The sequence below is a fragment of the Pectinophora gossypiella genome, chromosome 3, assembly GCF_024362695.1.
Source record: "Pectinophora gossypiella chromosome 3, ilPecGoss1.1, whole genome shotgun sequence".
Taxonomy (NCBI): Eukaryota; Metazoa; Arthropoda; class Insecta; order Lepidoptera; family Gelechiidae; genus Pectinophora; species Pectinophora gossypiella.
The window spans coordinates 2,471,106-2,497,377 of record NC_065406.1 but is presented as its reverse complement, the minus strand read 5'-3'; the positions used below and the strand labels follow the sequence as shown (position 1 = coordinate 2,497,377).

General features: G+C 36.8%; 1 protein-coding gene across 1 annotated transcript in view; it reads left to right on the top strand.

Annotated features, from left to right (window-relative positions):
- The window catches only part of LOC126379723 (neurogenic locus Notch protein), a 189,921-nt gene that overhangs the window by 73,352 nt on the left and 90,297 nt on the right, over nucleotides 1-26,272 (top strand). The window lies entirely within an intron of this gene.

The following is a 26,272-nucleotide window of genomic DNA, read 5'->3' as shown; positions in this document are numbered from 1 at the left end:
TAATAAAGTAGGATACCAAGGCTATCCATACTAATATTATAAATGCGAAAGAATGTGCACCTGTTTGTTTGTCCGTCTTTCACGGCAAAACGGAGCGACGGATTGACGTGATTTTTTAAATGGAGATAGTTGAAGAGATGGAGAGTGACATAGGCTACCTTTTGTCTCTTTCTAAATCCTCACTTTCCTAAAATGGAAGGTGGAAGTTTGTACGGAGCATTCCGCAATTTTCAAGGTAGAAAGCTAAAAATTGGTGCGCGAACTATTTGTGACTAACAAAAAAATCTTGATAATTTTTTTTTTAAATCTGCCCCCAACCCCTTCAAAGGGGGGGGGGGACTTTTTACAGTTTTCATGGTAGGAAGCTCTTGGTCTTTGTTACCAACGAAATCTACCTGCCTTATTTTTTGAACCGTAGTACCCCGAATTTAACGCGAGCGAAGCCGCAGGCAACAGCTAGTGATAAAATTAAATAATAATGATATTCTAGAACATGGTAATGCAAACAAAGGTAAACAGATATATTATATATAACTGCAAAACTCTGTACAGTCATGAGCAATATAATGTACCCACTTTAGGACTCTGTCGCACTAACATATTTGACATTTAGTGAGACTTACAGTTCAATTTGTCATAAAAGTTAATGTGACATGGTACCATAGTGTATACATTATTAATGCTCGTGACCATACAACGTAGGTTAAAAAGAATGACACGAGATATTGGAATGAGATATTGTATATTCAATATTCAAAGAATAATACAATGACTAGGTCTACTAAGATACTGGAAAGATTGTCCGACTTTGCGTGTCCGTAATAACATTTGTCTTAAATAAATACAAAGTGATAGTCACAGGCGGTCGTTCCTTCGACCTTTTATTTTTATTCATTACTATATATACAATGTCACTTTGTTATCGCCAAACCATCTAGTAGGCATCATGAGACAATACCCATAATATCTGCAATGTCATTCCTTTATCTATATGCCATCAAGTCTATAGAACTCCAGCCCGAGGTCAAATTAAAATTGCTGACTGTATTCTTGGTATTAAAGTCCAAATAATTTTGACCCTTGTCCAAGTTTCATCTTGAGGTCGATATAAAATAGTCGATGATATTCTTTATATTGATGTCCAAGTAGTCTTGAACCTCAGTTTCGTATGTCCACTACCTGTTCGTCTAGACGGAGTCGGTGAACTGCTAATGGAAGTGGGCGTTCGGCCCAGATTCCGCTGATGTCATGCGTGTACGCATCCTAAGTACCAATAAACGGCAAAGTATTTCTGTGCATCTTCGTTTTTTTCATTGAGATTGATGAAAAAAAAACATTCAAAAGTCAAGAATGGGGAAAAGTTATCCTAATGTTTAAACATTAAGATTGAAAGTGGAGGCTATAAGCTGATGAACTGTTAAAGGCTGATAGGATGATGATAATGAACTTGCCAGAGGTCATATTTACTCTACAGCAATGTCGGAAGATGTTGTAGTAGAAGAAAACACTAGAAGCAGTACAGCGCCATCCTTTCAATTTGATCATTTTCATCTTCATCGCTCTGGTGCATAGAGTCCGCTTACCAAACCTGAAGATTCAACAACTCCGGGTTTTTTGTCTAATCTTCCAAGCAGGGAAAACCAGCCCAACACAGGTTAAGTAGATTACATTTCTTGAGAATGTTGTTTTGCCTCATGATATTTTCATTTACCGCTGAGCATTTGAGGGTCAGTTAAAATCCAATGAATTCGGAAACATTTCGAAAATCATTGGTTTATGATCCTTTAAAGTGTGTAGGGTAACAAATACATGATAGTGATGGTAATAATAAATGGTATGGGATTTCATTTAAGTATTAAAGATAAAATTCCCATTTTTGTTATTCTCACAACTTGTCAACAGATGCTATTATTATTAAGGTCCTTAATACAAGGGGTGAGAGAGCGCATCGCTTAAATAAAAATAACAATTTGTGCCCCATGGCCCCTGCACGTGTCCCTGGAATTATCTATATAAGTTCTGTTGTCCGGAACGCAATGGGATTAAAGGTACAACGTTTATCGACGATCCTATTCAATATCATTACGCTTCATATATTTCGTGGCTATCCTTCAAATTATTCGTAATATCCAGCCAGCACTTTGTCTTTACAAAATCAATTTCGATTCGATCAGACAATCGTATAGAACTCCGCCTACAGCCATTAGTAGCATAAAAGCTTTGAAGGTTTTAAAGGAAGGTAATAATGCATCCTTTTTGACTTCAAGTGCTATAATTCTAGGGGATTAAAAAGGCCATATCGAAGCAATTCATCTAAAAAGCAATACTGCAATTTGACATTTGCGCATATAAAAGTAAGTGCGCAATGCAAACAAATGTCAAATAGCAATATTGCTTTTGTAGAGGAATTGCTTCGATATGGCCTTTTTAACCCCCATGTTCTTTGGTAGAATCACTATTATAATTGTATCAATTGTTATAAAAGTGTCTGTTAGAAAGAATTATTTTTTCTTGTTTAATAATGAATGTTAACTTTTACTAGATTAGGTTATACTTACTCACGTTGAAGCAATAATATCGGCCAAGGAACGCTGGTTAGTAAAACAAGAAACATTTTCAACGTTCTCATTGTACTTATTATAAGGTAATGAGTTTCTCTAGATAGGTTATAGGTGTATTGTACAATCATTGCTGCTTCCTTGATTCGGTTTACGGTATTCGACCATTGTTACGTTGTGGCTTGAGGTTTATGATCGCCGATCCGAATGATCTTGTATATTGCCTACAGATTTAGAGTGCAGGGCCCGTTGTAAAACATTCGAGTTTCCCCTTAAAGGTATCTAATCCACTTCACTATTTAGATTGATGACCTATCCGATCGTATTTCGTATAACCCTTAGATCTTTCCCAGAACTTGTTTTATTATGTGAATTTCAAGCGTTGTTAGTAACTACTTTGACACTTTGACTGTGTCTTTTTTGTCTTCAACCTATATTATACATACTAGTGAACATTTAACTTTGAGAGAAACAAAAATTACATCAAAAACACGAGAACTGTGGCCCATAACAAGTGCCGAAACTGTTTTGGTTTCCGAGAATAATGTTGACGGGAATGAACCCGCGACCCTCAGCCGGCGCACACGTCGCTACACTCACGAAAACGTTATTTGTACAATGATTGTGATGAAACATGGTACTCGCGTTACTTATGACTAATCTACATGTTGCATGTTCTATTGAATTGCCTCCAACATTAGCTGCAGAGCTCAGAACAGATAAGTCATTACGGAAGAAGAGCAGATGAATAGGCCACCCATCTTGATGCTGATTGAGCAGGGATGGCAAATCTAAAGCAGATTCCGTGACTATTGAATTGCAAGAAAGATAAACTCGCTAGTGATGCTTCTTTGGATTATTTAATTAGTGATTTTGATGCCCTTATCATAAAACCCTTTTTCACAAGTTCTTAACGAGTGGAAGCGATGTTAGTAAGCGTCATAGAGCATATAACAAGGCCTTTGAAGTAGGCAGAAGTAGTACTTTAAAGCAAGTTCCATGCATGCATAATGCATACAAATTCTCTCACATTGAACCATAAAGCTTTATGAGGCTGTATTACTAAATGTTAGATGACCATATAATAGTAATAGTATGCACGGAACGTAATATCTATAAAAAAGAAGTAAAGGACATTAAAATTGCGGTTGCTTTAGTTCTTTTGGTAACTTCACACGATGCTTGCGTAAATGAAAGTCGATGGTGTCCAAATGTGTAGCAAGGTGAGGTTAGGACTGTTGCACAATGGTCGTGAATTTTAAGTGACATTACCATTTCACGTTTTGCGCTTTAAGACGTTCTTTTGTCCGAATTCATTTGTGTGATTTTAAGACATTGCAGTGTCACAATTGCAAAATTTAATGTAATACAAGTTCAGAGTAAAAAAAAAACTCGTGCAAAGCGCGAGCTTTAAGGCAATGTGAACCTAGTTAAAAGTAATATTGTGTAAAAATTAAGTAATAATCTAGTATATGTGTACACTCTAGCAAACATAGGAGACGCAGCGTGAGATGACTTAAGAAAATGCTACATTTTTAGAAAGTGTTATGTCATCAGAATCACCTTTAAGTTCAAAATCGATCTTCTAGTAAGTATTAGACGCCGCGGGTCCATTAAAGAGTAATGCGTTTATAATAAAGGAGTCCGTAAGAAGTGCATTAGTTTAATCGCAGCCTCTCATACCTGACTACCTCGTTACGCTAGAGCTAGGTATATAGTGCTGGGAGCAGTAACTGTTGACTCTAGTGAGTTGTTATACGTTGGTTTTTCATAATTCGTATGATTGGGTTTGTTATCTTCATCATTTATTTTAGCTAAATCAATGATGACTGTTTATAGTACTTTACGTTGTTTTAGATAAATTGATATGTGAATTGTGGACAGCGACTCCCCGCACGGCGACTGCTTGACATTACATCTGTCATTTACATGTACAGTTCAAAACACAATTTTAATCACGCTACATTTTGTATTGTTCCTTAAGTTGTGGTGAATTTCTTCCTTTAAAATTGTTGACAACTAATAAATACTTTGCTTCTAAATTCAGAAATTAAGTGTCTCATTTATATTTGATTTACGACTCATTGTCGAGAGAAGGCTCACACAGAATCATATCAAGCGCAACTCTAACTGTAACTAAAGAAAAAAGTCCGACTTTTTCTTGGTTTGTTTGACTTAGTTCGAAAAAGATAATAGCGGTCACTTCCTCAAATTCGTTTCGAGATGACTCGGCTTCGAGCGTGAGAACTCTATGATAGTTTTGGAATTGTTCTCAGTGGTAACACTTACACTGACTATTGCATCATATTTGATTTTAATCGGCTCATGAAATTGGGCGTCATACTACACCTCCTCACGTACAGGTGTTTTTTTCATCTTCTTACACTCATATCTATTTGTATTTTCGGAAACAATGATTGCTACCTACTGGTAGACAATTTCTGAAATTATACTTAATAGATCCAATTCGGAATAGGTTTTATGAAGTAAGTAATTTTTACATTGTTTTAAGTAATTATAGTAATTATAATAATAATAATAATAATTAAGTAATTTTTGTTGATTGCCCAATTGCTAAACGCATTGAATCGTATTTCACACTAAGCAGAGGTTCATTTTACTTTATGTTTTGAAACCACTTCGTTATCAGTAGTATTTCTTAAAGGTCCTTAGCTATGAGCATGTCGATTCAAAAGTCACTTAAGGAAAATTGACAAAAACAAACACACCAACGCTCTATTCAATGCAATAGACTTTGTTTTTCTCATAGTTTGAGCCCTTTCTTCGGCGAGCTTTGTAAGACAATCTCCAGCGATTATATCTAAGCTATCCTTTTCTTTATCATTGATTATACAGACTGCGTCTCTTTCCCGCTTGATATTTTTTCCTTATATAAATCACACGGCTGGCTATCACAGCAGGTCGCGTTTTTTGTCATCTGGCATAAATTTTCTTGGAATCAGACGGTGTTTGGCGTAGGTAAGCTGTTCTTTGAAACGTTGTATACGTTGCACCTTTATTGTGTTCAATAATGTCTTTGGATTCTTTCATAATTACACGCTCAGATGAGACAGCTTCACCGCGAGACGGAGCAGAAGGATATAAATTGTTCTTGTTCCCCTTAACTTTCGAAGAAATATTTAGCTACTGTTAGTATTCTTCAGATGTTGCACGTATTACCGAAATATTTTCAAAATTATAAAGACAGAATTTCAAGATATTAAATCAGGTTGTGGTAATTTTTCCCGTTACCATTTTGAGCAATTTCGCTCATAATATGCCCATAACAATCTTTATGGTGAAAAAATTGAGCGGAACTATAGAGGACGATAAATGGTAACCGAGGCAACACATCGGGTTAACATGAGCTGAAATTGATTCCGAGTGTATCTCCATTATGCACCAAATTACCATAAACATAGGTCCCAAAATCTCTCCTTGGTATTCTCGCCACGTCCTGAGCCCTCAACAATTTACGTGTCGGTAGTCGCAGCAAAAAGATTAAGCTTTTTTTGTACCTCGGTTGTCTCGAGGCGTGCGCAAGAGTTTTAAGCTGTGTTCACGACGGGATTAAGCCAAAAAAGCGTGCAATTTTGGGCGTCTCCTTAGCCTCATGTTGGACTTTATAATTGCGACTTTGACTGTCTGTTTGAGCGTCTTTACATTTTATAATTAATTTAATTCTTATTAATTTTATTGTTGGATTGTTAGTTTTGCTTTTCTTGTTTTGTTTATAATAAAAAAATGTTCTTGCAAGATTCGTAAAAATTTCATTACATCAATTCTCGGTGTTACGTAAAATATGTAACATGTATTTTTTTTAAATATTATTGTTTAAATTATTATTACTTTTATTTTTTCTAACATAGATAAATTCATTGTTACTAACTCTCTAAAGGTAATACCCGAAGTAATTAGATTTTGTTTTATTAATTTATGTATTCCCTTAAAACTATTTTGCTGTTTGTGTTCGACTACCAAATTGGTGTAATTTAAATCATTTGCTACTAAAACTGTGCGTTTACCACCAACCGCGATAAGTTGCCCATATCGCTAAAAATATGCAAATTTCTTATTATTTAAGTAGTTTAAAGATTTATTTGTTGGGTTTTGCTTTAAAAATTTAATATTCGGTAGCGGGAATTGGCTATCTGTATTGGTTTTGTATTGTAAAATTGTGAAATTCAATATTTATGGCTTCGATTTGTAAAATATTTTTTTATTTTTTAAGATGTTTTTGGATTCTTGGTCATTCCAAGTAAGAAATGAAATATTTATTAGGGTTTTATTTATTATTATTTGTAGGCTTTTATAGAATCGCTCCGTGGGCCGGTGGTTTGAGCTCATGATCCGGAGGTCAAATCCCGGTGGGGACATATCACAAAAATCACTTTGTGATCTCTAGTGTGGTTAGGACATTACAGACTTATTACCTGATTGTCCGAAAGTAAGATAGTCCGTGCTTCGGAAGGCACGTTAAGCTGTTGGTCCCGGTTACTACTTACTGATGTAAGTAAGTAGTCGTTACATGAGCCATGTCACGGGCCTTTGGCGGCTCAATAGTAATCCTGACACCAGGGTTGATGGGGTTGGCAATCCACCTCACAACCCACACGATAGAAGAAGAAGATAGAAACGTTGAATATAATAACTCGTTCTTTAAGCTAGAGTTGAGCTATATTTTAAGTTTAAGGGTGGTATTAATAAACTAATCTCAGCTTTGAGACTGCCCTCAAGATCACGTCAATGTGACAGTTTTTGTATAAAAACAGGGACTTGAGCACGCTCTTAATAACTCGAACGCCGGAACGCGGATCTCGACCAGACACAATGTAAAATCTATTGTGTCTGGTATCTCGGCATATGAGAGGTTAAGGGCAGTCTCATCTGAGATTAGTTTATTAATACCAACCTAAGTACTTAGATTCTGTATTATAAGATTCATCTAATCATCGATGGTGATATTGTTAGGTTCTATAATATCTACGTAAGCTTTCTCTTTAACCTTTTAACCACCTTCACCTTCAAATTCCACGTACCACGCGCCATTTTTATCTACAGACAAAATGGGTATTTCTAAAACAAAACTTTTGTCTGGAATCTCTCTGACCGTGCGTGGACGATCATTTTATGCTATTATCTTCGGAACCGGTTTGTTTGGCGAATTTGAGACAATGGTCGATGCGCCCGCGCCGTCGCCACGCTGTTCCGGGCTCATACGTCATTTTATTCCACTACACAATGGTGTGCTCTTTAATATTGTCAACGTGGATAACTTCCTTCTCTGGTCGACCGCGACGACCCCTGGCTAGATATTTTGGTGAAAGGTCCCGGGTTCTATTCCCGGTTCAGATCCCAGTTATGTCATGGAAATCATTTGTTGCTGAGGGTCTTTTTATTCGAAACCAGAGAGAGAGAGAGAGAGAATGTTAAACGTCTCTCTTGTTATTTCAATATGTAGGTATAGGTTTTGAACCTTAACTTAACCTAATGTAACGTTTAGTTATAAATATCACTTTCTACAAAATCTGTGATAGCCCTGTTCAGAACGCGTGGTTTACATCGCAGTGTAATTTGCACCATTTCAATCACACACACACACACACACGCTTGTTAAGTTTATAAAAATTGTTAGCTGTGTTTACCTTTAATTGGTTACGCATTTAGAATAACACAACAATATTGTAACTGTTGGTAACCTAATAATAATAAAAAAAACGACTTTATGACTTTGATTTCACGTTTGGATCGGATTTGTACCCGGTTGATAGCATTAGGCCTTCTATTATATAGGACTTAAACATACTTGGCGAGAAGTGGGTGTATACTATATACATTTCCTTGATCCTGGCACACCCCGGACACTTCACACAAAACACTAAAGAGACTAATGTAAAATCGAGGGGTGAGGTAAACCTAGCTCAGCCTCTGGTGGGGAGCGGAGAGTTGCCGTTCTATACGTAGTAGTATTATTCCTTATTCTATGCTCGTCGCGTGATGCTATGATGTGATGGTTATGTCTTTATTTCTCTTCTAATTCTGTACCGTCGGTGAAAAGTAATACAATTCCAAAATTCAAGTTTTGAGAAAATCGAGTTTTAAGTTAAAAAAATTCTAGCTCGCGACTTATAAGGAATAATGGAACAGAAGTTAGATGTGTCGATAGGTGATGATAGAAGGTTTCTTTTCTAATATTTAGTTATATTTTATTATTAGTTGCATCTAGGTCTTAGCGTGGTATTAATAAACTAATCTCAGCTTCGACAATGCCCTTAAGATCATGTCAATGTGACAGTTCTCATATAAAAACAGAGACTTGAGCATGATCTTGAGGGCAGTCTCAGGTGAGATTAGTTTATTAATGCCAACCTAAGTAAAGTGTCTCTCTACCGATGTGGAGCAACATTCATGATTGATTCGCGTATAAATTCTTGATTGAATGAGTCCAAACTGTAATAGATCACAGCTGTTTTATACTCTCATTCAACTCCGTGACAAAGTTCTTATAAAATATACTCACTAACAACATTAAATTCTCCCCGACTTTTATGGATTACTTAAGCTGCACTAAGTTAAATGTTTGTACGGTGCTAATTTACGATTATGTTATTTTATAGGTTCGTTCAAGTATCAAGATTTCAAGTTATCGAGTTTCTTTTATGTACTACTTAGATTGATTTTATTACAGCGATTTTGTTTTCTTTCTTAGATCACGCATATTTCCCTTTGGGGTAGGCAGAGTCTACCGGCCGGATGATATATTATGATGATAGTGAATGAAGCGAAAGTGGTGTGTTAGGATTGCTGCAAGAGAAATTCCATTAAGTTTCTAAAAATATATCTTTCCTCCGCTGGTCTAGGAGAGCTTTATCATCCAGGTGTCTTAGTCAAGTTGCAATCTCCCAGCATTATCCCGTTTTCACAGGGTCCGCTTACCTAACCTGAAGATTTTCCAGGTCCGGTTTTTTTTACAGAAGCCTGTCTGACATTCCAACCCGCGAAGGGAAACCAGCCCAATACAGGTTAGGTCACATACCTCCGAAAATGCATTTCTCGGGAATGTGGATTTCCTCACGACGTTTTCCTTCACAGTGATAATCATTTATGATCCAAACATGAATTTGAAAACAAATTTAACAATCAATAGTTTAGGCCTGTGCTGGATTCGAACCTGCGACCTTAAAGCGGGCTACCATGGCTCTACTATGATAATCTACAGTGACAGTGATAAAAATATACAGGATTGACATGTCACTTTATGTCAATCCCAGTCATTTTTATTACTGTCACTGTTGATTGCCATAATCCTTTGCTACTTGGCTAACCCCTTGCTAGACGGATCTGAGACCATGCGTGGTACTTTAAAGACCCCCACCCCGAACGCTCCCTAAGGGAAAAGACCAAAAGACCCACCCAATGATGAGATGCAAATGGCTAAAACTAATGTTTCAAATAATAATATAATCAGCTAATGTTAATATTTCACTACAAGTGCTTTGAAATTGATACCTTGTGGGTATTGATAGCTTCAGATATTTAAATTTGATGGAATTCCCACTATAATTCAAATAGACCCACTGCGTTGGCATTTTACTTATGCAGACCATTGCCTTTAAAGTGCTTTATATGTAAAACTTTTTAAAGTTGACGCTTATACGAAATTGAGGAGTCTATAACGTTTTAAAAAGTTTTCCACATTTGAAAATGCGATTTTATCTGTGGTTCGATTTATAACTCGGTGACATAATTTTATTACCATTTATCACATAATTTGCATTAATTTAAAACTGTTTTAAAATTCATATTTGGAATAATTTCAAATTGAATTTCGATTTTCTTCGAATTTAATTTAAATAAAACATTTTATTTATAACAATATTCATTAAAAAAATGAGCTAAAATTATCATTTGAATTTAAATCGAATTAGAGAACGTTTTTAGTTTAAAGTAGATTATTATCTGTTTTCATAACATTCATTATTAATCATAGGATAACGGCCTCTGTAGTTGAGTGTTGGACTCACGATCCGGATGCCCCGGGTTCGAATCCCGGTGGCCTAACCTATCACAAAAATCACTTTGCGATCCCTAGTTTGGTTAGGATATTACAGGCTGATCTCCTGATTGTCCGAAAGTGATCCGTGCTACGGAGGGCACGTTAAGCCGTTGGTCCCGGTTACTATTTACTGATGTAAGTGAGTAATCCTGATCCTCAATAATAACCCTGACACCAGGGTTGATGAGGCTGGTATTTCACCTAACCCACACGATAAGAAGAGAAGATAGAATTTTGCATTTAAGTTCCTTTTACAAAGACCCTGTTAGGGAATATTAACGTGTGTTCATGTAAGTATAAAGAGGTTTATTTGTGTTTATGTATCTAAAATGGTTGCTAAGAGAAACTCAAGTTAGATTTAGGTCAACATCGGATTCTACTTCGTTATATCCCTTTCACACTAACTTGTCACAAAGACTAAATTTAGCTCTAAGCTTGATTTATGTCTATAATACCTAGGTGAGCTGCATTTAATGGTTTAAAATTTGATATAGCGATATCAAAATCCGATGTTAATCGGAAGAAGCAATTTTTTCAATCAATTTTGCATAAATAAGACAGAATACATAAATAAGAAGATATAATTACATATATGAACTCGCGCCTATTTCCCACCGGGGAGACTGGAATTGGGTCGTGTACTAGGTACAAGATAAATTATGAAATTGTGATAAGTAAATAAAGACAGATCTAAAATTAATAATAATAATAAAACTATTATTTCAGCTTCTGCATCCCTATTATGTTAGTAAAACAATAAAGACTTACGAACTATGTTAGTATATTAAATTAAATGACATTAATTAAATCAAATTACCACACGGCGTATAGGTAACACGTGAGTCATTCATAACCCAGTGTTTCCAGAAATTAATGAAAAATCATTTCTTTTTTCTATTTAACTTATTTATGAATTTGAATCAAGAAAAACGTAATCATAAGTCCGAGATTTTATCGCGTTTTTCTATAATTTCAAAGTGTGCTTTTTCATAGTAATTTCGTGTTTTGACGTTTAGTAAAAAATATCTGATTTGACTAGTTGGAAACTAGACTATTCTATTTGCTTCATCATTTCCATCTTTTGATTTCGTGGAAAAAGCTTCTGATTACGTGTGGCTCTGCGCACCCCATTAGAGAGTATGGGCGCGAGAGTGTATAAGCTACCAGCTCTAAAAGAGCTACACAAGTCTTCAACCAAAAAGAGAAGTGAAGATAAATCAAGCTAGTACTGTTTTGCGCAAGCGCCGCTAACCCACAGAGTGTATTCATTAGAGGAGTTAATTGGATGTACCTACTTACACCGCTCCAGTTTCGTATAGTAGATATGGTTACTATGTATTTTGCGCATATTGTTATGAACATTTGAACAAACAGCGTCCAACATATTACGGCTAAATTGAAAATGACAAAGCGTTTTACAGTTTTTTTTGGGCGGTAGGCAAGAGGGAACCTATTACCCTATTTTTTCCCTAAAAAGTAGCATGGAGAATGCTACACCGATAAGAGTTTTTTTTTCGGCACACGCCTCCCCTTCTTCAACCCGAAGGGATATGAAGCATATTCCACCACGTCTCTCTTACGACTTTCAAGTCTTCAAAATGCAGAAATATAGACATAATCTACTTACTAGATACTTACTATAAGGACGCGTATTTAGTTGTGATGAATGTTTGCTTGCCGCTGGTTGCCTGGAAGAAGTTGCTGCTTAGCAATAAGGCCGCCAGATTGTACTGTATCTTTCGTCCATGTGTGTAAAATTTGTTTTGTATGTTGTGTGCAATAAAGTATATTGTATTATATTATATTATAATTGTATAATATATTGTATTGTATTTTCAACTAACAGCCAACAACAACTATTCTTAACAGCCACTGTGGACTAGTGGTTAGAGCGTTAGGCTCACGATCTGGAGGTCCGGGTTCGATTCCCGATGGGGACATTGTCGACACCACTTTGTGAGTATGTCCCTTGTTTGCTTGAATCACCTGATGATCTGAAAAACTAAGTTGATTCCGTGCTTCGGAGGGCACGTTAACCCGTTGGTCCCGGCTATTAGCCGTAAAAACACCTCCACCAACCCGCAGTGGAGCAGCGTGATGGAGTATGCTCCATAACCTCTCCGGTTGATTGACGGGAGGCCTGTGCCTAGCAGTGGGGCGTATATAGGTTATTTATGTAGGTACGTTATTTTATGTATTTTCAACTCTATAAAAGGACATTGTTAGGTCTTCTAATTGTCTCTAAAACCTAACAATTCCAGTTTAAAAGGTAAAAAAGTCGATATAACTAGCTCCATCCGGTCCTTATAAGGAATTCTGTCGTTCGTTACAATCGCTTTAAGATATCTATATCGCATTGTCCGTAACGATGCCAGCTACCCAACTCGATACATTTTAATGTGGATTCCAAATGATATGTGCACTTGGAATTCTATCGGAACTGTCAATTTGATAGTTGATTACGTGAATGAAACATTTCATACATCATTATCATCGGCCCATTGGATGGGGTTGGTAATCCACCTCACAACCCACACGATAGAAGAAGAAGAAATAGTCAGAGGTAAAACCATCATAAGATAAACTGAGCACCTTCTAACCCCTTCACTAACCCTTCTTTTGCTTCGCCGAAGTCGAGTTATAATAATATTGTTTGTTTTTCAAAGTTCTTTATTTGATATAAGTATTAAATCACTAAGTAACTGGTGTCAGTTACACTTGACTGTGACTGTGTAGTCAAGTTCATAGTACTTACATATAATTTACAATGTTTCGCCGGTTGAACCTTATGGAAACTTATAACACTAGTTTTACATTTCAAAATAACATAGCAATAATACAGATAACTAATTATTTATATAATTTATGTACACTTTAGGAAAGGCACATTTTTGGCATCAAATACGTTTAAATATTAAATATCATTGAGTTTAACTCAATATGTCGGGTAGGTAAGTAATTACATTTAGCGTAATAATATTATAAAGGATCATCATCATCAGCCCATTAACGTCCCCACTGCTGAGGCACGGGCCTTCTCTATGGATGGATAGGGAGATCGGGCCTTAAACCATCACGCGGGCCCAGTGCGGATTGATGGTTATTAACGACTGCTAATGCAGCCGGGACCAACGGCTTAACGTGCCTTCCTAAGCACGGAGGAGCTGGAGATGATTTTTTTTGTGGTCACCCATGCTATGACCGGCCTTTGCGAAAATTGCTTAACTTCAACAATCGCAGACCGAGCGCGTTTACCGCTGCGCCACCGAGCTCCTCATTTCATACATTGGATTTACATACATACAGTCATACATACATACATACAGTCATACATACATAAACTCTGTCGCTGTCTCTGTCGGTTACACATAGCTTTTTTATTAGTAACTAGCGACCCGCCCCGGCTTCGCTCGGGTGCAATGCTGAGGAAAAAATGAAATTATTTACGACATCACATTAAAAACCTCAAAAATAACAGTATATCTCCACTATTTAATGGATGTTATTAGAAACAAAAACCTTCCTCTTGAATCATTCTATCTATTAAAAAAACCGCATGAAAATCCGTTGCGTAGTTTTAATGATTTAAGCGTACATAGGGATATAGGGACAGAAAAAGCGACTTTGTTTTATACTATGTAGTGATAATATGACATTATTGAGGTAAATAGGTCCTCGGTTCGATTCTTGGTGGGGACACGTCTTAAAAAATATCACTTCGTGTGACTGTCCCTAGTTTGGCCAAGACGTAGCATTCTGAAATCACCTGACTGTCGGAATAATAACACGATTCCGTGCTTCAGAAGGCACGTTAAGCCGTTCGTCCCGGTTTCTATTTTAGATGTACGTAGTCGTTACATAAAAAAAGTCATATTATGGGCCTTTGGCGGCTCAATTGTAATAATAATAAAATATTTGTTGTGTTATGTCATTCTATAAGGACGACCTCAGTGGTCCAGTGGTTGAGCGTTGGGCTCACGATCCGGAGGTCCCGGGTTCGATTCCCGGTGGGGACATATTACAAAAATTACTTTGTGGTCCCTAGTTTGGTTAGGACATTAATGGCTGATCACCAGATCGTCCGAAAGTAAGATGATCCGTGCTTCGTAAGGCACGTTAAGCCGTTGGTCCCGGTTACTACTTACTGATGTAAATAAGTAGTCGTTAGCATGAGCCATGTCAGAGCCTTTGGCGGCTCAATAGTAACCCTGACACCAGGGGTGATGAGGTTGTTACTCCACCTCACAACCCACACGATAGAAGAAGAAGATTCTATAAGGATTCGGTTTTTCGTTAAAAGGTTCGGAACCCTAAAAAGAACAGAAATATTCATGGTAACGTTTTCTAGGAAAGCTGTAGGAGCAAATACATGTTCCAAGCTCATAAAAAAACTAGAAAAAAAAACCAAACCGTGAAGCCACTGCCATTCTACATTGTTTTTTAGAAGAATGTCTCCAAATCTTGATGACATCAAGTAATAAAGTACTTGAACTTACAAGTATACATGTAAGTAATATGATAAAGGAAATATTCATAAAAATAAATCTTCTCGCTAGTAGAAATTGTTACCTTATGTCCGTGGAGTAAGGTTCTCATTTGTAGAAACACCCGTTTCCATATGAAGATGTCAGCTAGTGATGTGAAACAATGGAAAGTACGAAACTTACGAATTAATTACATATCTTTTTTTAATTTATTTTCTCACATAAACTCACGCCTATTTCGCACCGGGGTAAGCAGAGACTATGGAATTCCATTTGCTTCGATCCTGACACATTTCTCTTGCTTCCTCCACATTCATCAATCGTTGCATACACTCACGCCGGTTCAGAGTAGATCGTACCTACTGAACCTTTTCTAAAGATAATTCCCAAACATAATGGGTTTTACTATTTTCTTACATTTTAAGACTTTGGTCCTTATTACTATAAAAAACTTGTTAAAAATTAGAAAAAAAAAACTCCGCAAGTATTAGTGTTTCGAATACCCCATCCCTAGCACAATTCTTCATACGTGGAAATTCACCTGTGCCGGCGCATATCTCGATACCGTGGAGCACGTCTCGTTGTCTCAGTATCATGCCTTAATGGCCGTAACTGTAAGACCACAGAAGTAGACCACATGTGGATGTTTGTTGATGGGCTTTAGTCATACAGGATGTGAGTTTGGAGCGAAGAATGTGGCCATTTTGATAATTAATGGTATTTTTGCCAGCTTAGTCGACTTTTGGCAGATTCTACTTTTGACATCATAATGTAGAATCTATCAAACGAAGAATCTGTCAAACGAAAAATCTATCAAATGTAGAATCTGTCAAACGAAAAATCTATCAAATGTAGAATCTATAAAATGTAGAATCTATTAAATGTAGAATCTATAAAATGTAGAATCTATCAAACGTAGAATCTATCCAATGTAGAATCTATAAAATGTAGAATCTATCAAATGTAGAATCTATCAAACGAAGAATCTATCAAACGTAGAATCTGTCAAACGAAGAATCTGTCAAACGAAGAATCTATCAAATGTAGAATCTATGAAATTGTTCGAAACCTCAATATGCTTCATGTGCAAGAGTTGTGACTCGCTCATTAATCAGCACGTTTTGTCCCACAAACGTGAGGAAGTGGAATTTAGATGTGTACTGAAATTAGCCCACGATCCTCTCTCTTATTAGCCTGATGTGTTTTGCCAGCGTCGACTGTAAAAGATTCAACACATGCTGCTTCTCCCAGATTTTTATGTAACGAGTAAAACATAAGAAGAAGAGGTCAGCAGAGGTTTATAGTACCAGAAGCAGAGGTTTATCATTGTATGTCACAATATGGCTTAATGTCCAGCAGGGCTAACATGCGCAACGTTATAAAATTATCGATCGATTCAATAAATTTTGTCGAAATCGATAAGTTGTTCGTATTTTGACAGAACGACATGACTTATTTGGGTTCACACGTAGGCAAGTGAGAATACTATGGAAGGATAATGAATGGGAAAAAGGAGGATGGTTAATGAATGGGACGTAAGGCAGTTTTAAAAAGTAAGAAAGGGGAGTCTTTGGTGCGATGTCGGTTGGGTGACAGGATTGTGTTAAAATATAAGGTGTAAAGATATTTAATAAGGAATAAAGATATTTAAAATATCCCGTGTTATTTCTATATCCCACACACATATTAGCACCAATCGACAAAACGACATAATTGTATCGTGAGAATCGAATATCTCTTTCTTTCTTATCTTGTGGTATGGTACGTTCTACTCACTTTTCCACATAATAATAAATAAAATAAAATAAAAATTGTTTATTTTCAGATAATTACAAATCCATAGATTGTTAGTAAATGCTTAAGAATCCTATGTTAGTACAGCGAAACAATATAAATAAGTACAATAAAAGATAAGCCGCTCCCAACTCGATTCACTTCCTCACACGTGCTACGTGCAGTTCTGTGAACCGACCGAGAACAGGCGAGTCGAACCTCTCCGCTATCATCCTCAGAACTTTGTTGGTACTCCCCCGCAGTCGCCGTATTACAGATGCAGACTTCTTGCGCATAATAGCATAGAAGTCGTCTATGCCCGCATCTGCAAACATGCCAGAGGCATAATAATATACCCACTCCTCGCAAGCTATGTGCAACGAGTCCAAAAAAGTCCGCTCCGGTACCGCATCTGTACTGTTCATACATTGACCTTAATAGTTAGAAACCTAACATAAACCATAAACAGCCTATATACGTCCCACTGATGGGCACTTCCCCGCTCCCCCCCACCTCAATCAACCGAAGGGGGTATGGACAAACTTAACAATGTATTGTTATTAGGAAAATGATGAATCGTTACATTTAATCACTCATTCGGAACAAGGCATTAGGTGGTATTGGTAAATTGGTGTTCTTTCTAATACATGTGTGCTAAGTACGGTCGTGTTCTGATTAGGTTAGTGTTGGGAACCATTTGATATGGTGCATTTTGGAAGACGTATCGCCTGATATGTACTAGGTTACCGTGGTATGAAGATTGTTTTGTGGCGAGCAAAGCTGCAAAAAAAATCCACAAATAGTGTTGCCAAGTCCACCGACCTAGGTAGATGGCGCTGGCGGCTGAATGACGATAGATAGTTCGGAAGAATTTCGCATGGACAGGATCCGGTGGTGTAATGGTTATCGCGCTCGTCCGGGCTTGACAAGAGCTGCGGGTTCAAGTCCCGTCCGAGTCAGAAAAAAAATGATTTATTTTCCTCTTCGTAAGGACACTGTTTAAATTGTCCAAATACGCATTCGAAAAGCCTATGTCCGGCTTTATTCAGACGCCTGGAAACGCTATCCACAAACACTGCTGATTCTCAAGATTAACAGCCAAAATGTATCCAAAGATCATCAAAAAAAAAGACCAAAGAAAAACCCAAAACAGAATACAATACTCCTCAAGTAACTACTAATAAAGACCATCGTACCCCATCACTAACGGAACTCTGACGCGTAACACAAGCTATCAATCTACACGTTACAACATCTGAAATGTTAACTATCAATTATGCTTCTAATGAAATAATAGTCAGCGGACCACATCACGAAGTATATGACAGCCTAGCTACAAGATACGATCTGGATTAGCTGATTGAATAAAACCTTGCTTATGATGATGTGTTGAAAGGCAAAACCGTGATTGGTGATTTAGGAGGCTTGCGGTAGGTTTGTGGTAAAGATACTATAGATATAACTATAGATAGCGGTGTTGGATTCAATATTGAAGAAAATTTATATTTGAATTACGGATATTGTTGATTGAGAGTGAGCTATTGATGTACATAGATAATATTTTATTAGCTCGTAAGAAATTGCGGTGATTTTCTGTTGCAAATATCCTAGGTGTATAGATACTTGTTATTGGGTTAGAGGATTTTATACGAGTAGAACTATCACGACCAAGTTTGTTTCTACCTGTTTGTCGTCTATAATTTTAATCATAATTTGAAATTTACTTCATTGACGAAAGCTTCCTCATAATGTAATATGGATCGTGTTACGAAATACAGAAACCACAACGGAAATTTCACGTAAGTAGCTATTTTGTACGATCAACATTAATCTTCTAAAGCAATTGTTACTTTATCTAATGACGTCCAAACCCATTAATTAAAATTTTATGAATGGACTCCCGAAACAAAAGAGTTGTGAAGTTGCGATAATAGCTGGAGAGACACAACAGAATCTTGCGCATGCTCTATGAGGCTTCTATTGTTGTTTAAAGTTCCTATTCGACTATTTACCGACTTTCCCTGTAGTTAGCACGCAACACGCAACGTGTTTAAGGGCATTCAAAAGTTGTTAGGTTTCGCAAATGTTGGTGAATCAGAAACATGCATTGTTGAATTTGAATTATGGGGTTCTAATTGAACGTTTCAGATGATTCTGTTGTGTCTGTTTGAAGAATGTAAAGTGTGAAGTGAATGATGCTGGGAAATTGGTAGTGTAACGTATGAAAATTCTTAACATAACATTCACATTAAAGTTTGAAAATCAACAGTGTTGCTTACTATAAGACTTTTTCATTAAAGCTGATTGCAACATTATTTACAATCACAATCTCAGTCTAAACCTACGAATAAATAATAAACTGAAACTAAATGCTCAAGAATCAAAGAAAAAAAGAAATTTGATAGATCAAAACTTGGATCTTGTTACGATATTCATTATAAATGATAGAAAACTTATACTTATAATTCAATAATATTCTCTTTGCTTACATTCTTTAAGTAGATACTTTTTAAACTGGTAAACTTGTTCACGATTGTGTTTGTTTCTGATTCGTGGGTCACATGGAACGCTTTCAGTTTTATACGATTGTTTGCGAAACGGAAAATTGCATAACTTTTATTGTGGCACTAGTTCTTTTCTTTTCATTCAATGTTTATTGTTGTTACTTTATTTTAATAGCGTGTGGTTACTATTGTTTAAAGTTTACGTAATACATCCATACTATATTATTAAGTACCTTAATTCTTCAGTATTCAATAAAGGGTATTTGATATCGTGGCAATGATCAGTGATTTATGGGCATTTATTTACTAAAGAATATTATTTTGTTACGACGTTGGCCGCTTGTTGTTATTCTTTCATATTTTGTTTTGTTTATACAATTATTTGTTTTCATGATATTTGATGATCTCCTTATAAAGCCTCTGATATTTTATTTTCAACGACCATGTCGAATGCAACACAATAAGCATCATCGTGACTCACAGTACCATCTTTCATGTTCACATAATGTTAACTGTCAACGGAAAGCGTTGACAATATTCAATGGCTCAACTCTGACCCTGGTGGAACCGATACCTCCCATATTTCGTTATTTGTCAGTTATTTGATCATAACATGACGTGTTCTTTGCTTAAAGCTTGAAGTTCAGAGGTCGGTGAACTGAGTCTGATCTTTATGTCATTCGTTAGTTTGGATAAGTTGGTTCGTCTAGCAAAGTTCATGTAGGTTTTTGTTGGCTTTTGCGGCAGTTAAGATGATGTTTTTTTTTTATTGTAATTCTTTAGAGACAGGTAGCTATTTTAAGAATGATGTCTTGATTATCTAGATGCCACTTTAGTTTTGGTAAATATTTTGTTATTTACGTTGAATTCGGAGTATGATGAAGCTCAGTGTGTCTTATTAACTTTGTGTATCTCTCAATTTCTATTTTATGGTTGTTGTATCTGAACAAAAGGAGACGTGACCGACCCGGATTCCCGACGCTCAGCGCGCGACAAAAAACAAACTAATTTAGGATTTAGATTACAGCGCAGCCGTGACCAAAGGCCTTACACTGTTTGCTCAGCGTACCCGGTTATCCATGCACGAATTGTTGAGAGCCGTGGCCATTGTCCCTACTGGCACCAGACGAAACATGATATTACAAGTAACTTACCATGATTAAGACCAACGCTTATTGACTCTACTTACAAAAATTTACTTGACAGTAAATAAATTGTAGCTGAAGGCACACAAACGTGAGTGAATGATGAACAAGAGGATACGGTACAATAAATTGCAGGCAACAAAAAATCGCCTGTTGCACGACACAAAGAAATTGATGTTCGATCAACGTCAACCGATGCGAAATTAAAGGCTTCAATTAAAATTCTGCAAGCACGCATCGCGTCCGCGTTTTAGCCTTCACCGGCGATTAATCAGTCTGATTTAACGAAGCGATTCACTAATAATTTACAATACCAATCGCAGCGACTGAACAACTATAATTTCCAATTAGCTGGTCGACGTTAGGTCCCTTACGATTGTACGTCAATGCTGGACAATAGCAAGGGAGTCAGCGACACACAAAGCAAGCGATTTAGTGCGGTATAAACAACATTGTTGTCAAAATAAGCGGGTTTAGTCGCTCTTTATGGAGTCTTCGGTCCCCGGTCCACCTTTGAGGAGTTTGCATAGCCCCTATAAAGTCCTTTTTAATGGTGGACGCATATCTTCCGGCGGTCGACGTTGATTGCGTCAGAGTGTTGAGATCCAGTAGGATTAGATTATTGCACGTATAAATACGCCTTCGCTGCTTAGAGAAATTTATTTAAATTGCGCTCCTAAGATTGCAAAGGCTTTGTAATATCCATTTTGAGTGTGACTTATGTAGATGCACTTCGCGTCAGGCGCTAATCGAAAATAGTCGTGTCCCTAACACTTCTCCCTGTGATTAACAGATCTACCTACATTTAAAATATTAAAAACTTTGTTTGCAAAATGCCACCGGTAATTAAATGTATTGAGTGTAACAAATCGGTAACCAAAAAAATGCCAGGCATTGAATGTAGCAAGTGTCGTAAGTGGCGTCATGCGGAATGTGCCGGTATATCCAATGAAAAGTTCGCGCTCCTGGCTGACACGGAGTGTATTGATTGGGTATGTCGTAAATGCAATAAGAACCCGAAAAGGCTATCGCTAATTATGCCCGATATCGAAGAAAGTCCCGGTACACCGACTACAGAAGAGGCTTTGGGTAAGCATCAAATCGCAACCATGATCAAGGCTGAGGTAACGAAGATATTGAAAGCTGAACTTGGTGAACTAAAAGCGGCTATGCAGTTTAGCAGCGATAAAATAGACGAGTATGAAGAAAAACTAGCCGCTACCGAGGAGATTATAAAAAGGCTACAAAATAAACTCACTAACGCTAACAACAACTATCATAATCTTGAGCTCAAATATCAAGCACTAGAACAAAGAGCCACCTCGATGGAGCAGGAAAAGCTCAGCGCTATGGTAGAAATAGCGGGAATACCAATGAAGCCCGACGAAAATGTCACTGGCATAATTAAAACTTTATCTGAGAAAATCAATACATCTATGGATGACGTGTCTTCAATTAAGCGAGTTAAAAAGTTATTGGCAGCACCAGCAGGTAGTGGAAAAGAGGGTGGAATGGATAAATCAACCATCTTGCTCACTATGAAGAATGAAGACAAGAAAATTACCTGGATAAATGCGGGGCGAGAGGCTAAACCAACAAGCACGATGGTGGATCCCTCTTTGAAGGAAGAAATTATTCACATCCGTGAAGCCCTGACTACCCCACTGAAAAAGCTCCTCTGGCAAGCAAGACAGAAATTAAAGGGTACCTACGCATATGTCTGGTGCAAAGACGGCAGGATACTTGTTCGTAAGAGCGAAAAAGCCAAAGTTCGCGAAATTCGTAATCTTGCGGACATCGACAGACTCCTGGATAACCAATAATGTAACTAGCCCATTCTCAAATCACGCAACTGGTAACTACCTACACGTTACTCCATCATAAATGGATACTAATAAAAAAGACTTATCATCAAACGTCACGGAATATACTAATGTAACTAACATAACTAGTTTCACTAAGCTACTCCCCACTAATAAACACAATATATTGTGCATCCACGTTAATATACGGTCACTTATCAAACAATTCTATAACCTGGAACAATTAATCCAAAGCTGTAAATCATCCATCGACATTATTGTGCTTAGCGAGGTAAATATCTCCGACGGAATAGTCTCCCTATTTAATCTAAGTGGGTATGCGAAACATTATGAATTGCGTAACGGCAGAAAAGGTGGAGGTATCTTACTATTCGTAAAAAAATCCTTCACTTTTAAACCGTTAAAAACTAAGACTTATACATTTGAATGTATAGCAGGTAGTCTCATGACACCCTCAAAAAATATCATTCAGATATGCTGCGTATACAAACCACCAGACACTAGTAAATGGTTATTCACTAAAGAACTAAGATCACTTCTAACTTCACAACATTTATCGGGTAGCAACGTATTCCTAATCGGAGATATGAACATCGATTTAAAGAGTAATTCCTCTAATCGTAATAAGTACGTAAACATGCTAATCGAGTGCGGATTGTGTCAAGCTATTTCAAATTACACACGAATCGCAAAGACCAAAAAAGGCATAACAAAAACGTGTATTGATCACATATTTGTTAAAAGCTATGAGTATGATCCGCATTCGGCCGTGTTATGTACAGCACTGGCTGACCACTGTATGACTGCGCTTGCGCTCGTTAGCGATTGTCGCATACAGGATGCTCCGAAACGCGTAACAGTTTATGATAATAAACAACTTTATAAAAAACTTTCAAATATAGATTGGTCTCATGTCTTTTCTATGCCTAATCCCAATAATATATTAAATTTTATATCTGACTCCTTTCATGAATGCTATAACTATGCCAAAAAAAGTATTAAAAAAAATACGCAGTTACCTCCCAATATTTATAATTCATATATTAATGGCCTAGCAAAAAAAAGGGATGAAGCATTTCTTAAATGGAAACATGACCCCTCTAACTCGACACTGAGGCTCACCTACAATAAATTGCGAAATAAAACAAGTAAGGCTATTTATAAATCAAAACGCAAAAATATTAGGGAAAAGATTATAAACTGTAATGGCGATATACGTAAACTATGGAATCTTATTAATGAGATGACCGGCAAAGGACGTTCCACTATAGAGGATAATGTACTAAAATATATGTCCGATATAACACTTAATGAAGCAACTACCCGTTTTGCTGAAGAATTTAGTGGTTGTGTTGATAAAATTAAAACAGATTGTTCAATACCTCTAATCAAGTCTCATAGTTATACCAATGTTCCCGACAGAAGCATGAGGCTAAAACCAGCTACTAACAAAGATGTTGAGAAACTCATAATGAAATTAAATACCAATAAAGCTCCAGGAGCCGATTCAATACGAAGCAAAGATATTAAAGCCATCGCAACTGAGATAGTACCAGCAATAAAAACTTTAATTAATGCGAGTATAACTTCGGGAATATATCCAAACGACCTAAAATTGGGTATGATTCGACCGATCTATAAAAAGGGTGAACACGCCAAATACTCCAACTACCGGCCTATTACCATACTTCCCTGCCTAAATAAGTTAGTAGAAAAATTCATTGGAGATCAAATTCAGCAATATCTAAGAAAGAACAGCATTATAACTTCCCATCAATTTGGATTTCAAACAAATAAAAGTACCACCCAAATGCTGGATTTATTTAGCGATGAGATCAATGAGCATCTAAATAACAAAAAACACGTTTTGGTAAGCTTTATTGATTATAGCAAAGCGTTCGATACGCTTTTGCACCAAACACTTTACAGTCAAATGCAGCAATGTGGAATCAGGGGACCTCTACTAAACTTGTTACAGGACTACCATAGGAATAGGCAGACTTTCGTTAAAATAGGTGACGCTGAGAGTACTAGAATGGATGTGAAATATGGGACAGCACAGGGTTCTGTTTTGGGGCCGATTGAGTACATAATCTACGTAAACAACATGGCCAAAATGATTAAAAGTTGCACTATGTACCAATTTGCAGACGACACTGCCATTGTTTCTGCTCATGTAGATATAAAGGAAGCTCAACGATGCCTGCAACAGGACTTTGATAATGTGAGCAAGTGGTCCCATGATATGGGCCTAATACTGAATTCAGGCAAAACTAACTTGCTACATATCCATTCTGCACATAACAAATCCCAAGTTAAACCTAAGATAGTTGCTCATTCACATTTGTGTCTACATAACCCCATATCCAATTGTAGCTGTCCTCCCATAGCATTAGTATCAGATTGTAAATATGTAGGTGTGGTAGTGGACCATAAATTTAATTGGAGAAAACACGTTGACGTAGTATGTACTAGGTTAAGGTCACTTTACTCCAAGTTTAGAATCCTGAAACACCGCATGCCTACCTCTACGCTGATACTCATGTATAAATCAATGGTTGACTCGGTGGTAACATATGGACTTAGCACATACGGCAGAACATTCCCGACCTATTTAAACGACATTTACAAAATTCAGTTGCGCATACTTAAAACTATTTCACCGTTGAGTCTTTTAAATAAATATAAAAATAATCCCGATAAACTTTTTCATCATTTCAACACTTTACCAATAACGGAACAATTTGAATTAACACTGTTAAAACAATATAATAACAACTCTGCCAGTAACGTTCATCTGAATAAAATATCCCATAGGATAACCACCCGCGCTATGACTGCACAAAAATACATTGTTCCTACCTGCACCAACTACTACGGAACAAGGACTGCCAAAATTATCTTACCTAAATTGCTAAATAAACTACCTCATAATATAAGAACACAATTCGGTACTGCAAAATTTAATAATAAAATAAAATCTTTTCTCAAAGAAGGAGCCTCCTGTATGTCTTATCATCACCAAAGCACTATGTAAAGGACAGGCGAATGTAAAACTCACTTGCACTCGCCTGTGCCTACCAATATACCGGTCCGACCGTCCAACTATATTTTGTTAATTGATTACCGAGTTACTACCCGCGGATACATTCGTATTGTACCTATATTACTTTTTCAACCTTAAATTTATTGTGTTAAGGGTTAATTTATACCTGTACTGCCTGACGTGAATTTGACACATCTTAAACCCATTATGGGTTTCAGTGTCGTAATGTAAGAATTTTATAATATCTTTTGTAATGAATGAATAAATAAAATAAATAAAGATGAAAATGCGCAAACGATATTGCACAGAATTATAATTATCATTTACGAGTCACGTTTGGTGTAGAAACATGGCAAACGTACTGTTGACGATTAAAAATGAGGTATGCTTTAGAGAAATTTTGTTAACATTTAATGTTGAAGAAGATAAATGTACTTTACACCTAGAAGAGGCAAATATAATTACTTCTTAATACAAATGACAAGCAATTTGATCGAGATGTAAAAGCCGTGTAATAGGGAAGACGAAGAGTGGAAATTAACGAAACTGTGATAAGTGACGCCAATTAACATGGAGTGGTAAGGGAACGGACAAGTGCATCAAAGGGACCACTGTAAGAGGCACTAACAAATATATGGAGTGACATTTAGTAGTGTTTAGAGTTAGTGGCCGTTAAATAGACGCATCAGCCGAAACGCGGGCCAGCTGTTAACTGTACTTAATTAGAGTTGATGCAGGAAAGTTGTGAAATGGGTCGAGAAAGTAATGGATCCGTCAAATGTGTTGAACATTTTAATTCTTGTTTGTAAAAGGTCACAAATGCTAAAGTAAAATTTTGATAACAAATCTCTTGTGCTTTCGGCAATACGTACTTACTTGTTTC